A 13,868-nucleotide genomic window follows, 5' to 3' on the forward strand; every position below is an offset into this window, starting at 1 on the left:
CAGAGCTCTCGTAACTCACTCATGTCCGCAGACCTTCCCGCTGGGCAACAGCATTACCCCAGCTGGACACGTGGAGAAACTGAGGCACAGAGGGGCAATGTGACTCCCCCAAGGTCACAGACAAGCTCAGTGGCAAGAGAACTCAAGAATCCCTTTGAGACATACGTCCGTGCACCCATCCAAACTCAACCCCAGCCGCCACCATTTGAGACTTAAACCCCAGCCAGCGGCTGGCTGCTCACAGGCCTCAGTGAAATGCGCTAACGAGTGCACGGCACAGCAATACTATTATGAATTATTTGTACTGCTGGAGCACATAGTGGCGCTAGTCACTGGCCAGGAGCCTGCAGTGCTAGACTTTGTACAAACACAGAACACAGATGGTCCTTGCCCCAAAGAGAACAGAACCCAGGAGTCCTGACCCACAGCACCCGCCTCTAACCACCCCATAGTAACTTCTAGGGAGAGTCACAGAAACCACAAGTCCTGACTCGAAGCCCGAGACGCCGGCCACTAGATTGAACTGTCTTCCAGAGAGCAACAGAACCCAGCCGTCCTGATGCCCAGCCTCCTACCCACACTCCTGAGGGGCCGGGGGTTCAGCTGTGCACAACAAAGGCCCCATCCGCTTGGCACACGTCCTCGTCAGCCTCCACGCAGCTCTGACTGCAACTTTGCTGCTGTGGTTTCCACAGGAACAAAACCTTTTGTTCTCCGGTGTTGTCCTCGCTGTCTCTGCACCAGCCAGGAATGCGGGGGAGATGGCACCACCTCCAGGGAGCAAATCAACTCCATTCCCTCGCCTGGTCTCCAGAACCACTGCTGGGTGGGCAGATGCCAGTCAGCTCTCACCAGCTCCTTCTCCCCACCCACCCGCCAGGCCTATTTCTTGGCCTCGCAGCCTGTTTGCCCAGGCCAGTCTTCCGCTGGCTCCTCCCTCCCAGCTGGACCCCGGGGGCAGGGACACAGTTGGAGGCAATACCCCTTGCTTGGCCATCGGGATGGGAAAGACACCTCCCTGAGGGAGAAAACACACTGGAATAAAAGCTCCCCGAGCTGCATTATAAGGGTCAGTGGCCAGTGCCAGCCATCCCAATGGAGGAGCGAACCCGTCCACGGCTCAGCAGGGCAGTCCCCACCCTCGCCCAAGGGACCCCACCGAAGTGACCTCTGGTTCAGCCAATGACTGGACCCTGTGCGCTGTCAGGGCGGCGCAATACCAGCTGCTGTGGGAAGAGGCTCGGTCCACAGCAGCCTTCACGCTGGGATTGTAACCGATCACTAGTGGCTGCTGCTCCCACCCAGCGCACGGCTGAAACCAGGATGTTCCATCGTGTCACACTGCAGCCCGCACACCCCAAGATGAGGGCTCTGGGCCACGTGACCCCTGAGTCCGTTTGTGTCATGACACGAGGATACTGCATCATGCTACCCCTGCATTGCAGCAGCCGGACGGTGCCCCGCATGACCCTGCATCGTGCGACGACAGCATGACCGCTGCTAGTGACAGTGCTCGTGCTTGTGAACGTGACGAGGCATCACACGACCCATCCCCCTGGCTTCGCAAGACCCTGCCGTGTCACGCAGCTGCATCACGACACAAGGCTGCTGCCCCATGCAGCGCTGCAAGAGGAGACATCGCCATGGCGTGATGCTGGCACGCCGGGAGAGGAGAAGGCCACGCCACACAACGCCAAGCCCCAATGCACCCATCACATGCCATGTGTTTGCCCCATCAGGCAATGGCCGGGCAGGCCCCTTGCCACCCCGATGGCTGGGGCTTCAGGCAAGAGCAGCTCAGGATAGGCAGGGCCTTGGAGTCTCCTGTCGCAGGTTGTGCAGTAGGCGGAGGGAATCTCCATGCGAGAGCTAACGAGGCAGTGATGTAGCCAGCTCCTCGTCCGACAGGCAGGCCGGCGCTCGGCCCCACGTGCAGGGAGAAAAGTGCTCCCTCAGGGGCATGATTCTCCAGCTTCCCAGCTCTTCGTTTTCATTAGTTCCAGCACAGTGAGCCCTGAACGTTTATTCTTCCTGACATCTCCGTATTGGCACTGCCAGGGCCGATTCTGTAGGCCCGGTGTGAGGCCCAGGGTTGGGGGGCAGGGTCCCAGTGCAGGAGACGGTGGGCCCCACCCCCATCACCATGAGGGAGGATGGGCAGAAGGGGCAGCCAGCCACGCTAGAAGAGCTGGGAGGGCGTTCATCTGGAGGGCCGCCTGAGAGCAGCAACTGGAGATCTACCAAGCGCCCCTCCCCAGAGGACCATGTGCACAAGTCCTGGCCCTGTGCACACTCAGCTGCCTGGAGCGGGGACGGGGGTGTCACGGAGTCCCTGGGCGATGCTCTGGAACTGCTCCCCACAAAGCCAGGTAGGACTTTGGGGAGCCTCCTCTCCCTTGGAGCAGACTGTCTTCAGGGCAAGAAGCTCACACGGCTTCACCTCCTGGGTCTCTCCTTGGAGCATTCAGCATCCTCTGCCCCTCCGTGCGCTTCCCACAGCGAGCCCGCCCCAGCGGGGTCCTGGGAAAGCCACCGGGTCCTGCATCCCCACTTCGCAGTCAGACGTGATTCTCAGCCAGCCAGTAACATAGAGGTTTATTTGATGACAGGAACAGGGTCCAAAACAGAGCTTGTAGGTACCGCGAACCGGACCCCTCGGCCAGGTCCATTCTGGGGGCAGTGAGCCAGACCTCCACGTCTGCATTTCACTCCTCGTCCCCAGCCAGCTCCAGACTAACCACCCCCTCCCTCTCTGCTCAGTTCCTTTCCCGGGCCAGGAGGTCACCTGATCTCTTTGGCCATGTCTACATCTAAAATTTTGCAGCGCTGGTTGTTACAGCTGTATTAGTACAGCTGTATAGGGCCAGCGCTGCAGAGTGGCCACACTTACAGCAACCAGCGCTGCAAGTGGTGTTAGATGTGGCCACACTGCAGCGCTGTTGGGCGGCTTCAAGGGCTTTCGGGGAAGGCGAGAGCAAACCGGGAAAGGAGACCAGCTTCGCCGCGGTTTGCTCTCGCGTTCCCCGAACCACCCTGCAAACCGCAGGGAAGAAGACCTGCTTGCTCGGGGTTCAGGGAACGCGAGAGCAAGCCGGGGAAGGAGACCAGCTTGATTACCAGAGGCTTCCTCAGGTATGCTGGGATACATGCTTATTCCACGGAGGTCAAGAAAAGCGCTGGTAAGTGTCTATACTTGATTACCAGCGCTGGATCACCAGCGCTGGATCCTCTACACCCGAGACAAAACAGGAGTATGGCCAGCGCTGCAAACAGGGAGTTGCAGCGCTGGTGGTGCCCTGCAGATGTGTACACCTCCTAAGTTGCAGCGCTGTAACTCCCTCACCAGCGCTGCAACTTTCTGATGTAGACAAGCCCTTTGTCTCCAACACCTTTAGTTGACACCTTTGCAGAGAAGGGGCCCAGGCCATCAGTTGCTAGGAGACAGAGTGCCAGGCATTTAGGTGCACTGGCCCCTTCCTCTGCAGCAATCACACACCCTTATTCCACCACCTAGATATTAAGAACTGCCATGGGGACACTGAGGCACCAACACAGTATTCAGAGAAAACATTAAGTACATTCCCAGTTCGTCACAGGGGGTCAGCAGGGGCGCTCTCCCCTCCGGCCGTGCTGGCCCAATGCAGCGCTGGGGGTGTTCTGCTGCAAGGAGTGGGACGGGGAGCTCAGCAGGAGGCGCTGTCCCCTTCGAGTGAGTGCTGACCCAATACTCCAGAAGAGCAGTAGGGGGTGCTGTGCTGATGGAGGCGTCATCCACCGGGGAAGCACGCCCAAGCTCTGGGGTCTGCTGGGGCTATTGGCTCTTCACGGAGCAGCACAACGGCTGCCTCCAGGCTGCATGCGGAGGGGGTGGGCGCTGCAGGCAGAACCCCCAGGAAGGGAGCCAGGCCGGGCGGGCTGGGAGGACGCACAGGACGAGGCAGGAGCAGATATTAAGTGAGCCACTAACGCAAACCTGGCCCCCGCCCGGTAAGGGGGCTCTGCCAGGAGAGCGCAGCAGTTTTCTCACAGGCAAGCAGCACAAGGCAGCAGCCAGGCCCCTCCTTGATGCCATGGGGCCTGGCGTACCCCGGCCAAGGGTGCTGCACAGAACAAACCACCCAGGAACAAATTCCTCTCCCGCGTCTGGTGTCTCAGCTGGGAAAGCGGCACAAGACGCCCGCAGCGAGCCGGTGCCCCTCCTGCACCAGTTGTGAAGCCTCCCGGCCCTCGCTGCCGTCTGGCAGGACTAGAGACTGGCTGACCGTGCTTTGGCCACTGGAGCTGAGATACGGTCCTGGGGGGAGATCACGCTGGCTGCGGCTCAGCCCAGACAAGACAGAGCTGGCCCAGGGGGGACAGGTCTGAGGGGCAGGAAATGAGGCATTCAGGCAGGAGGGCTCCTCCTTGGATTTTATTTCTCTGGAGACCCATGGTGGGCACCTTATAAATCTAAAAATAACCCAGCTATTGAGCAACGGCCTCTCGCTGGCTGGCATCTCTCCTCGTTAGCGGCAACAGGTTCGTGGTTGTCAGCACAAGCACACACATGACACTCTGCAAAGCAGAACAGCTTCCACAGCAGGGATTGGGAGACTGACCCCAGTACAAACAACAGCCTGGGGTCACGTCCCACCTCCAGGGCAGTGATTCGAACCCAAGTCTCCCACTGGGCCAACGGTTTTCAGGCAGCGCCTCCTCCTTAGTTTTGCAGATCAAGCCTGGAAAGTTTTTGTTTCGCAATATCCAAATGGTTCATTTTCACAGTTCTGAAATGTTTTCTTTTTTCATTGCGGCCAAAACAGTTTGGTGACATCGACACGAGTTGGTGAAATGGTTCGGCCAAAAACCAATGTGCATTTTGCTGCACAAAAAAAATTAAAGATTTTAGCCAAAAAAATGTGCCCTGCTCTAGCGAGGAGCCAGTATGAGAAACCATGCAGAACACAACACAACACAACACACACAAATCCAACCACTCTCACACAAACACACATCCTCCCACCCACTACAAACACTAACATAAGCACACTTCTCCACCCCTCCCCACACACCCATGAGCACGCACTTCTGTGTATACTCCAACACATACACCCAGTGCAACACAACCTGGGCAGCCCAATCTACAACTGCAGCCAACACAAGTGTGCAGGAAGCGCTCTACCATTACTTCTGGAACATCAGTTCACAGCTGCGCTGGCCACAATGCTTTATTTAAAAGGAAGAATTTACTTTGGCACCTTTTAGGATTTGCCAATTCCCCGTGTTTTAGCAGAAGAAAGCTAATCCTTCCCAGCCCAGTCTGAATCAAAGTTAACAGCGTCCTCATTTGGAAGTACCAAGAAAGGAGAAGCCCATGGAGAGGTGCCAGCCTCATTCGCCAAAACCTCAGCATTTTCTCTCTACACAAGGCTTGCTGGAAGTTGAACCCACAACCACTAGCATGAGGGGCAGGAAGGGCCATGCCCCCAGGCCAACCATGACTAAGGGCTTGGTCACATGATTAATCTTACTAGCATAGCTCTAGTGCAATGAACTATTCTGCGAGAGCTATTCTGGAATATCTCCCCATGTGGACGCTCCACTCCAAAATAATTACAGTACAGCTTAAGTATTAGACAGCCGTTACTTGTAATCCACTAATGGTGATCTCCAAGGAGAGGGGAGGAAAAATCCTTTTGCATTTGATCTCGCTCTACTGTTGACAGCACCTGCGATATCTGGCGTGTTTCTTCAAGCCCCAGCTCCTGGAGCTCCGGGATCGCATCAGAACCTCAACTTAACTTCCATTTACAAGACAAAAACCAACAAAACAAAGTTTGAAATGTGTGTATTTCAAACCGAATAACTCTTTTGGTACCTGCAGCCGACTGCACAGGCTGATGGGGAGACAGGTGGGCAGGACGCTAGTTTTAGATTGTAGACTCTTTGGGGCATTGGCCGTACCATTTACCGTATGTCCGTACAGTGGAGCTGAAGGACTGGCACCTCGCAGGTTCCTACTGCCCAGGCTCCAGCCCGAGCCCAGACGTCTACACGCAATGACTCAGCCCCACGGCCCGAGCCCCATGAGCCCAAGTCGGCTGGCGTGGGCCGGCTGCGGGTGTCTAGTTGTGTAGACCCGCCCCAAGCCAGCTGGAATACTCCAATGTTAATAACAACAGTGGGTAGGAAGGAGCCTCAGCAAGATTTGCACATTTTTGCCCACACATGCGCACCGCCCCCACGTGCACCCCCTTCCCCAACGTGCTAAGGAGAGTACAACTGCAAAGGGGGGATGTCACTTTTGTGGGGGAAAGCTGTCCCTGCAATTTAATTGGTTGCCAAGTCCAGCGCTCGCATCTTCTGCCACCGAGCAGAGGGTGCCAATCAGGTGGCTGGAGATGCGATCCCTTGCATCTGCAATTCAACCCTCAAGATTCAACAGGCACCCCTCCTTCTCAAGTCCCCCACTTCTCCTTAAGCCTCTACCTCTCTGGACCAGCCACTAGCAGCAGGCAAGGGAACGGGAGCCCAGCCCGGCATGGCTATGGAAGCGCCAGCTTTATAGCGATAATGGGAAGCGAACTCACAGGGTGGAATGTGGGGCACAGGAGATTCATTTCTCTTTATATTTTTAAATAATCCATTAAGGACCTGGCAGGATGACTTCCCATCTTCACTCCATGGAGCGGCAGAGAGCCTGAGGACGAGCAAGTCAGACGGGGACACGCTATATACACCTCTAGCTCAATATAACGCGACCCGCTATAACACAAATTCGGATATAATGTGGTAAAGCAGCGCTCCGGGGGGGTGGGGGGGGTGCACACTCCGGTGGGTCAAAGCAAGTTCAATATAACACGGTTTCACCTATAACGCGGTAGGATTTTTTGGCTCACGAGGACAGCGTTATATCGAGTTAGAGGTGTACTTCGCAGAGGGCTCCCCTGGCCTCCATACTGCATAGAAGCATTCCTGCATCCTGGCAGGGCAGACCCCCCTTGGCCCCAATACCCCTTCCCAGAATAATACTGGTGTACAGTCTGAAGCAGCACAGAGCCACTCTCCGAAAGTACCTGACCCTGCCTCGATACAGCCCCTGTCAGTCACTCAGTGCCTTGCAAACTGCACCGGCTGCTCACATGTGCATATGTCACACACATGCTTCTCCCATCACAGAAATGCAGCGACCTCTGGGGTGGGACGTGGCAGCTCTAACAGCAATGCTACCCACCCATTTAAGGCAGGAAGGGAGAGGAAAACAGTCTCTCTTTGAAATCACGCTAGCAATTTTGACAACCAGGGTGTAGTTATCCAAACTGGCCATCATGGCTCACACCCCCTGCTCCTGCCAAGTGCATCAAGGGCTCTTTAAATCATCTTAGCATTACCTTGGGTTTAGGTCCCTCCCAAACTGACAGCACAGTATCTCTGAGCAATGGGCTGGGGCACAGGGTCATAGATTCATAGATTCATAGACTCTAGGACTGGAAGGGACCTCGAGAGGTCATTGAGTCCAGTCCCCTGCCCTCACGGCAGGACCAAATACTGTCTAGACCATCCCTGATAGACATTGATCTAACCTACTCTTAAATATCTCCAGAGATGGAGATTCCACAACCTCCCTAGGCAATCTATTCCAGTGTTTAACTACCCTGACAGTTAGGAACTTTTTCCTAATGTCCAACCTAAATCTCCCTTGCTGCAGTTTAAGCCCATTGCTTCTTGTTCTATCATTGGAGGCTAAGGTGAACAAGTGTTCTCCCTCCTCCTGATGACACCCTTTTAGATACCTGAAAACTGCTATCATGTCCCTTCTCAGTCTTCTCTTTTCCAAACTAAATAAGCCCAATTCTTTCAGCCTTCCTTCATAGGTCATGTTCTCTAGACCTTTAATCATTCTTGTTGCTCTTCTCTGGACCCTCTCCAATTTCTCCCATCTTTCTTGAAATGCGGTGCCCAGAACTGGACACAATACTCCAGCTGAGGCCTAACCAGGGCAGAGAAGAGCGGAAGAATGACTTCTCGTGTCTTGTTTACAACACACCTGTTAATGCATCCCAGAATCACGTTTGCTTTTTTTGCAACAGTATCACACTGTTGACTCATATTTAGCCTGTGGTCCACTATGACCCCTAGATCTCTTTCTGCCATACTCCTTCCTAGACAGTCTCTTCCCATTCTGTATGTGTGAAACTGATTGTTCCTTCCTAAGTGGAGCACTTTGCATTTGTCAGCAATGACGCAGAGGAAAGCGTCCCCTGCTGACTCGCCCACCCCACTCCCCTGCAGCACAGCGCCCCCGAGCACCACACTGGGGCCTGGTGCTTACGACTGACTCCAAGGAGAGGGTGACCCTCGCCAAGCCACCCACATCATCTTTGCAGAAGCTGGTCTCCCTGATCTAAAGCATAGACTCACAGAAATTCAGGGTTGGAAGGGACCTCAGGAGGTATCTGGTCCAACCCCCTGCTCAAAGCAGGACCAATCCCCAACTAAATCCTTGTTCAGCTTGTAACATTGGAGGAAATTGCAGCTGGAGGTGGAACAGCAGCAGCTAAAGCACAGACAAAGGTCAAAGATCAGAGAGCCCAAGCAGGGCAGCTGGACATCACCCCACCCAGGGATACACTACCCAATCCACATCCAGGAACCTGGTCAGGAGTCTACAAGGCAGCAGGGGAAGCAGAGGATCTCTGGAGCCCCAAGCTGCCCCTTATTTCTGGGGTTTCCTTGGCAGCCCCACAGCATATGCACAGTGGCACTGGAGGGGTCGCCAGGGCCATGGAAGGCCCAGCTGGAAGGGGGAGGGGAGCAAACCAAAGGGTGTTTTACTACGCGATGCCGTGAACTGTAATGAGAGACTATCCCATTAGTGGGGACGACAGGCTGCTGGGGAAATCAGCTCCACAGTGGCCTGGAGATCCGGGCAAGGGCCTTGGCAGGAAGGACCCGTGCACTGGAGGGAGGGAGGCCTGTCCCTTTAAGGCGTCCTAAGTGAGGGGCCAGCTAAAAAGCCACCCAAAGCCCTTCCCCGGAGGAAACCGACCAGCAATCAACTCAGATGCTGCATGAAAGTTCCCAGTCGCTTCCAAACGCTCTACCTGGGCCGGAATCAGGCCAGGCGTAAGTGGACACAAGTCTGCTGACCTCCAGGAGCCAGACCCTCCCGTTGGTGTAAATCAGAGGCAGCGCCAATCAATTCACTGGAGTTACACTCATTTACCCCAGCTGAGGATCCTGCACCTGCACGTTTGAGAGTCTCTCTCCATGCTGCCATCTATTAAACCGGCCCAGCCTGCAGACCGACCAGAGCAGCAACAATCTGAAACTGCTGCCAACCTTCCTGACCTTCAACATCCCAGTAGCATGAAAATCGACGCTCTCTCTGTCCCCTCGATGCTGTAATGCTCAGACGGCCACCAAAGCCCGCTCTTTCCTGGAATCGTGAGGAGTTCCCAAACACCGGTGGCTCCTCACTGAAGTGCCGGCGAACTTGCTGGCTGCCTCGTGGTCGCAATTCATCTCAGATCTTTCATTCTGCTTCTGCCTCTCTCATTCCCCATTGTGCTACAGAGCCAGTTTAGGATTTGGGGAGGTAATTAAAAAAACCATTTAAAGAGTCAAGAAAGAAATTGTGTAAAACTGGCTTCCTGGGGTTTCTACTTTTATCCTCGCGCTCTGGCAATTTCAGAGCAAATCAGTAGCACACGGTTTGCAGATCAAAAAGGTGATTTTTTTTTGTTGCTGTCGCAAACTCAGCCGGACACCTGGATTCTTTCCACCTCCTATGACGTCGCCACTGACACAGGCTCTGCCGTCAGAAGCTGGCTGCCCCTCCCTCGATGATGCACAAAGCAAACGCCCAAAAACTGTGCTGGGAGCCTTGCAGCACACACAGCAAGACCAGGTTACCTGCCCAGAGTTTATGAATTATTTCTATTAGCAAAAGATCCAGACATTCCAGCCGGGATCAAGGCCCCACGGCGCTGGCTGCTGCATACAGAATATCCAACCCAGATAAGCGGTGTGGGCTCCTCGCAGCTACCCCAGCCACCGCTTTCAATCCTGGATGCCCACAGTCCATACTGAGCCACTGGGCCTGCCCCTCTACTTCAGGGCCTAAAGACGTGTCTGTAGCTCATGGATCGGTGCAGCCGGTAGCTAGCGCGGGACTTGACAGCACAGGGGAACATGATGCTGGAGGAGAAGATTCTTGTTTGACCTCGATAGGGCTGCCTGGGTGTAACAGATGGGCTGGATGTGGCCCCTTCAACGCCCCTTCGCTGTGGGGCTCTGTCCCTCCCGCTCCTAGCCTGTGGGCTCCGTTCTAGGGACGCTACATGGCTGAGGTTTGACCCAACACAAGCTCTCAGCAGCCTCATCATCCCTTCACCGATCTGTCCCATAAAGATGGCAGGTCCCAGGAGGCTGAGTGCTGCTAGCCCGGCTGGCCAGAATCATTACCAACCATTAAAAGCCTTGCTTCTAACCCCCACTCTCCAGCTCTGCTACACGACCCCCGGTCTGCGCATCGAAAAGGACGGTGGTAAATCACCTGTTAAAACATTGTGCCCTTATGCAGCCCCCAGGATCTCAGCGGCTGCCCGTCTTTAAACCCATTTCAAAGAAACCAAGGCACCCGGGGCAGTGATTTGCCCAAGGTCACGCCGCAGCTCAGTGGCAGAGCCGAGCGCAGCCCTCAGGAGCCCTGACGTGACGTGCCCTCCGCTAGGCCATGAGAAGTTACTCGCCCGGACAAAGGACACCCCACACAAAACACAAGAGCCTCATCTGCACACACAAAGTCTTCCTTGGCCAGGGCACCGCACACGGCGCCTCGGCAGGCTGCACGCAAGGTGGGTGCAGAGAAGGGGCTGCCAAGGGGCTGCCTGCCACGTTGTGACGTGAGAGGCAGCTGTAGCAGAACCTACCCGTCAACTGGTGCAGAATTTGTACCTCGCAGCCGTATCCCAGTGCAGCACCTTCCTCTGGAGTCTGCATGCAGCACAGAGAACCCCCCTGCGTTCGTCTCAATGAGGCGTTCGCGCCAGCCCGCCCCAGTTTCACTGCTGCAGGCAGTGATACAGCAGGTCGTGGGCTCCTCAAATCACAGCACGGCAGGAGCTAAATACCCTCCCCTACTCCAAACCCCATGTGAGCTCCAAGCACGAGGAGGGGCAGGGGGTTGTCGAGCCATGGCTGGGCAGATGTTTCTCCCCTCAGCTCTGGGCACTGGGGGTGAAATTCATCCCCACGCACGGGGCAGCACCAGGGTTAGGCCCAACGTACATCACCCTAGCCAGGCTTACGTGGGCAGTAAGAGGTGCACAGGCCTCATACTGGCCCCGTGCCTGGGGTGAATCCTTTCCTCAGAGTCTGCAGCAAAGCCGCGAAGGCCCCTGCATGCTAAAGTCTCAGTGATTCTCCACTTGGATGAGAAGCTGCCTGGGCCCTCTCCAGAAGCACAGCAAGAATCACAGCACATTATGGCCTGTGGCAGTCACCACCATCCGCCTCGTCAGCACTCAGCTCCGAGGAGAACTGGGTGGATCGCCTCACGGCCAGCAATTCAGGAGGGGACTCTCTGCCCCAGAGAGTCCCTGCTGCTGACCCCAGTACATTGCCAGGTGGCACTCGATGGCACAGAGCGGAACTTGTCACTGTCTTATGTCAGTACTACCACTGCCCCAGAGCAGTGCTATGAGGCGTGGTGCAGCTAGAGGCATATTCTGGATGAGACACAAAACAGACGTCCTGACTAATCCGGGCCGTTAAAGCTATCACTGCATTTTTTCCCCCAAGCATCACAGTGCCCTGGCCGAACGCCTACTTCTAGCTGTCTATGTTGTCCTTGCCGAAGCTCTGCATCAGGCATGCACCCTTCCCTAAAATCCTGGAGGGAAATGCAACCTTCTACAGGAATGAATTAGGAGGCAAGATGCCAAACTGAAATCCCAGCAGCAAGGTAAAAGGATCAGGGGATGCTTCTGTTTACACACAAGTCTCTTGAATATCAGGCCCATATTGCACTTACATTGGTGTAAATCCAGAGTAACTCTACTGACATCGGGAGAGGTTCAGCAGCGTAAGTATGATCAGAATCTGGCTCACGATCTTTTAATTACATAGTATAATTATCTTCAGTGACATAGTATCTTACATCCCAATGGATCCCAAAGCTCTTTTCAGACTAAGGAATTTCATTACCTGCTCCTGAAATGCAGCCACCTCTGGGGTGGAACGCAACAGTTGTTTTATAGGATGCTAACTGGGGTTTTAACATAGAAAGTGCAAAAGAGTCTATCCACCTGAAACTGCCTGGTGGCTTTAGGGAGGCACAATGTAATTACCTAGGAGAGTGAAAACCCCAGCGTCGGCAAAAAGTGTCATGGAATCTTTAACGACTGCAAGTGGTCAGGTCGGCCGTATAAATCTCATCTTTAAACAAAAATGAACCACAATTCTAGCAGCATCACGCAGGGCTGACTCAGACAGAAGAATGCATCATCAAACTATTTGTCATGCACGTGCATTATCTCTCCAGAGATCTCCTTCCAGGAGGAGAGAAACCCAGCCCTTCTGAAACCAGTTAAAAGTCTCTGGGGTTCATCTCTCTTGAGGGAAGATGTTAAATACCTGCCTCACACATGATTATTCCCAGCTGCAGCATGGGGAGCAGAGAAGATGGTTTCTTCCGGCTCAAACTGCACAGAGGTTCCCTAATGCTTCCCAATAAGAGATGACGCCTTCCTCCCATGTAGGGGCGGTTATGACTACGGAGGCCTCAGTCAGGGTTTGTTACTCACGAGGTTGTTGGGAGAAAGAAATGTAAAACATCCACAGGAAACCCAAAGTTAACTCAGCAGCAATGAACTTTCAGCTTGTTGGGATTCCCCCGACCCCAGGGACTTGGATCTGGCTGCGCATGGAGCCTCTGGGTTCATTTTGATTTTTCTGGACTAAGGCCGCAGTCAGCACTCTGGGTGCCTCTGACAGTCTTTGAAAAACACAGGTACAAACAAACAGACCCATCAAAATCAAATCACATCGATATAGAAAAATTAAATGCCCCCCCGCCCCCAAGCTGCCCCACTGTCACTCCCCAGATCTACCCATCCCGTCAGGGGTCAGAAAGAAAAAGTGAATCGTGCAGCGCACCTCACCAGCTAACACACTCAGACTAGGAATCCATCTCTCTTGCCATTTTCCGGGGTTCAGCGCAACCGATAGGAGGGGCTGGGGCATTCCAAATACGTGCCTAGGGCTTTGGACAGGATAGTACTCCAGGCAGCCAGTCCCCCCCCCCACCACTGCCACTCAAGCTTCCATGGCTGCACTGCTATTTTTAGCTCAAAAGCTCAATCAGAGCCAGCACTGCTGTGTCCCCTGGAGCTGGGAATCAGACACCCAGCTCCAAGTGGATCAGGAGAGAAGGGGCAGGTAGGAGGGGATGTTTGCACTGTGAGCGTCAGCCTCCTTATAGCACAAAGAATTTGTCAAGGAGGAAGGTTCTGCAGCATTTCCTGAAAACAGACAAATTTCCAATTCTCTCATTCCACGGCCAGATACCCCGGAAGAAGGATGCTTCGTGCCCAGCTTTTATGCCCTTCATCCCGTGCTATAAATGTCTGACCAAAGCGAAGACCAACAGAAATGCATCCAGGATGTTTTGCTTTAAAAAGTCCAGTGAGAACAATTTAAGGAGATGTCAGCAATGTGAGAGTCTGGGGTTTCCTCTTGTTACCAGTGGCTCCAGAGAGAGGGGAGGAATTGGGTAGAGCAAATCTCACTCCATGTTGTTTATTTGTGCACGGGACAAGTCAGATTCACTGCACAGGCCCCACATCTGCAAACAAATGAGTAACTTTACATGAGTGAGTTGCCCC

General features: G+C 54.4%; 1 protein-coding gene across 9 annotated transcripts in view; it reads right to left on the reverse strand.

The window, feature by feature from the left end:
* Positions 1-13,868, reverse strand: part of ADGRB2 (adhesion G protein-coupled receptor B2) — a 162,857-nt gene that overhangs the window by 79,767 nt on the left and 69,222 nt on the right. The gene's annotated exons all lie outside the window — the stretch shown is intronic.

This window comes from Gopherus flavomarginatus, chromosome 22 (assembly GCF_025201925.1).
Source record: "Gopherus flavomarginatus isolate rGopFla2 chromosome 22, rGopFla2.mat.asm, whole genome shotgun sequence".
Taxonomy (NCBI): Eukaryota; Metazoa; Chordata; order Testudines; family Testudinidae; genus Gopherus; species Gopherus flavomarginatus.